The following is a 3,945-nucleotide window of genomic DNA, read 5'->3' as shown; positions in this document are numbered from 1 at the left end:
AAACTTGTCTGATAATTTTGTGTAGCAATGGAATATTAATAAGTTTTTTCCTTTCTTGCTCTCCCTAAAAAACAAAATGAGGGGGAAAGATAGCTTAATTATCTATATTAAAATAGGAAGGAACAAAGTATAACATCAGGAGTGACTTCAGCACAGATTTTTGGCTACCATCAATGAATTTTGTGCTAATCTATTGTCTTTTTGTTGTAGGGGCTTTGTAACACTTGACACCTTTTCAGTTCTTTCAACGCACCTGTAAATGTTTAGTGAACTGCTTCATTTTGTTAGATTGCAGTGCATCACCCTGACTTTTAAAGTGTTTTTTTCCTTCCTTTTGTCTTCCAAGTCTTATTTATCTCCTTATGCCTGGGTTCATATAGCTGGAGGGTTGCTGTGAGTTAATAAACCATTTACCCGCTTTACGCCCTTAAGCCTCCATGTGAATCTTGCTTTTTGGTTACAATGTAAAGATATTAGCATTGATCCAGAAGTTCCAGTGAGCATAATTAGACTGCTGTGCCCTGTACACAGGTATTGAGGTTGCATCATTTATGTCCTACACAGAGGGCTTAAGGAGGGACACGTATAACTTTAGTGGCTCACACTGAAATTAATACTTCCTCACAGAGAAGACAAGCTCCTGCACTTCTGAGCTTCAAGATACTGGGGGTCACTAAATCCAACGTGGCATAACCACACATGCAATTGGAATTCTCCTATGGTCAGCCAAGGACAAGGGAAATGCCAGATGCCCTTTCAGTAGGAAACCATGGGAATCCTGCGGGGTACTCCAGGCTGTGATTATGATATATAACTATACCATTCATTAGGTGTGAGCAAACCCTATTAAATTCCAAGGGACTTTTTGTAAGAGTAAACTTGAAAGGAGGATTACAGCTGAAGTAGCTGAAAAGATACTCAAGGTAGGAGGTGTAATCGGCTTCTGTGATAGCTAGCGGCCTTGATTACTGTAACGTGCTACATGTACAGCTGCCTTAGAAGATGGCTTGGGTATTCAGTTAGTGTGGAATTTGACTTTCTGTCTTCCTTTTGGATTTGGGAAAACATGAGCATGTTCAGTCTGTACTATATAAGCACCCACTGTCAATATGATCATAGCCCAAAGTAAAGGAGCTGGTTTTGACCTTTAAAACAAAACAAAACATCAGGTTGTACAGCATCCAGAAATGTTGTATTCAAGGATTCAGTTAGTAAAAACCAATTATTTACAAATGTATTAGTCTAATTATTCATTATTTCCTTCTTACAATTAGTCAATTTTGCTAATAATGCTGTGTTGCAGATTTGTCTGTGCCATTCCATCACAGATGGTGGGCTAGCAGACTTTCACTCTGCAGCAATACAGATCTTTGTGGCCATCACCAAAGCTGAGCTGTTACCTATTCTGCACTGTCAACCCCAACGTAACTTTTAAAATACCCTAAAAGTACTTGGTATTGCACAGCCTGTCATTTCTTTAATTACCATTAAAATCTGTTCCCCAAAAAGGATTATTATTGGCCAATTCCAGAATGCATGTGCTAATACTGAGAGCATTTTGTTGTGTCTGGATCATAAATATTTTTGAGCCTTAAAGGTGCTAAGTACCAACAGAAGTGTAATTTATAATAACTTTCCTTCGTATATACATTAATCATATTCCTATTGATATTGCCACAAATCCATTTCCACTAACGCTACAGAATAGAATCACCTATATCTTTTTACCTCCTATTTTAATACTCATGCTCATTAATTTTTATTCCAAAGCCTCCTATGCATCCTTTATACACGTCTCTCTCTCCTAGCAACACAAATTCTGTCTTACTCCTAATTAATAAATATATATTTTAATCCCCTGAGTGACAGCCTGAAGGTGAAAATTTGACCTTTCAGGGACCTTATGGTCTAAGACCCACATAGTGGAGAAACCACCTATGAATCATCCATGCATTTTTTTCCAACCAGGCTCCCTATTTGAATTCCAGCAGTACATGGTGTGAGAATCCCTGCACTGAAATTAGAAGCTGTGCTTCCACAGTTGTATTGGCACAGGACTGCCAAGTGTACACATTTATTTATTCATTTAAAACATTTAGATGTCTGCATTTCTCCTGAGTGTCTCAGGACTCAAGGCAGGGAATAACAATGTAAAAAACTGTTTTGCAAAACATAAATGAAAAGTAATTGATACAAAAACATTAAAACCAATCTAGAATCATCTGGGCCCTGACTTGGATAGCCCAGGCTAGCCTCATCTTGTCAGATTTTGGAAGCTAGAAAAAATATCAAAACTGTGCACCACACAAAGTCTATATCAAAAATTCTTTATGTATAGGATATGCTTATTAACAACTACCCAGTTCAAACATAATGGTAAAGCCATGGAAACATGCAAAATCTGTTACACTTGTAGAAATACACTTGAAGTGCCAGTTAATACAAAATCAAACATATGAATTGAGTAGTTGTTAAATAAGCATATCCTGTATATAAATAATTTTTGTTATAGCCTTTATGTAGTGCATAGTTTTGATATTTTTTCTAGTTTCTAACTGTGCAAATACCAAATTTTACAGATTTTGGAAGCTAAGTGGGGTTGGCCCCATCTAGTATTTGGATGGGAGACCTCCACGAAATACCAGGGTCATGACATGGAGGCAGGCAATGGCAACCCATCTCCGAAAATCTCTTACCTTGAAAACCTCACAGGGTCACCATAAGTCAGCTGTGACTTGATGGCACTTTCCACCGCACAGTCACCGGAGGCCACCTACTTCCTCTGTGTCCAGACTCAGACCACTTCCAAAGCTTTCCAGAACAGCTCCGTTTGCTAATGACATTCAAGGGAGTCTCCTGACCACTTGTTGCAGGGTGCTTCCAAGGCTTGGGGAGGCCACTGAAAAGGCTCGAGGATATATTGTTGCCCAAATGTGCCTTGGGAAAGAGGGGTCCTGAAAGTAGACACTGATGGGGAAAGAAAAGCTGTTCACCTGGCTTGCTCACTTGGCTTTTTGGTCTGTTCATCAGTCGGCCGGTTGTGTTCCTGTTATGTTAGGCTTCTTTTTGTGGCTTGTTTCCTGTCTTTTTCTTCTTTTTAACTGGATGTTACATTTCTTTTTTATTGTTGCAAAGAGCTTTAAGAGGCTGACAAGCAGCATAGAAATATCTTCAGCACATAAATAGCCAGGATGTGTGACTGGCTCCCCGTCCCACCTGTGTGAGTTGCTGAACAATGCTCTGGAGGTCACCGAGAAACTTAATCAAAGCAAGAAATGTTCCTGTCTTTTGTAAGACAAATATTTGACAAAAAAATCAGAGCAGGGTTTAACAGGGAAGAATACTAGAAATTACTACAATCACCAGCCCTATGTGGTGATTTCGTCAACAGGGCTTTGCAAATGTGCGTCTGTTCTTAGCGAGACATGTCCGGTTGGGCCTAACCTGGTGTAGTTCCAGCAAATTCACAACGTGAAAAATAAGCCCTTATCGGAATACTTATCACGCAAAGCATTGTTCGATAATTCATTCAAATAGTCATAATAGCTGCAATTTTAGAGATACTTGTTTATGTACCTTTCAGTGCTTGCCAGCATGAAGATCTAATGGGCATGTGCTGCAGCTGGGCAGTCATTCGGCTGCTTCAGCACTTCCACAAATCTCCATTGAATGCATTAATGAAATGAATCGGGGGGGGGGAGTATTCATTCACCACATGCTGAATGGCCAGCTCAGCAAGCAGCAAAACAATCAAGTATTGCTTTGTCACATGACCAGCTGCGCCGCCTGTCTGCTGGGCCCTCTCACATTGGCTGAATTAACCTGGATGAGAATTCTTTGTGTTGTGGGAAAAAATCGCTGTGAGGAATTCTAATGACACTGCTGTGTGTGGTAGAGCAAGCTTGCCAAGACAGCTGTTACGCAATCACTCCCCCCCAAAACCAC

Source organism: Gekko japonicus, unplaced genomic scaffold (genome assembly GCF_001447785.1).
Source record: "Gekko japonicus isolate JY-2015 unplaced genomic scaffold, Gekko_japonicus_V1.1 scaffold39, whole genome shotgun sequence".
Taxonomy (NCBI): Eukaryota; Metazoa; Chordata; class Lepidosauria; order Squamata; family Gekkonidae; genus Gekko; species Gekko japonicus.
Note: the sequence above shows the minus strand (reverse complement) of the source record.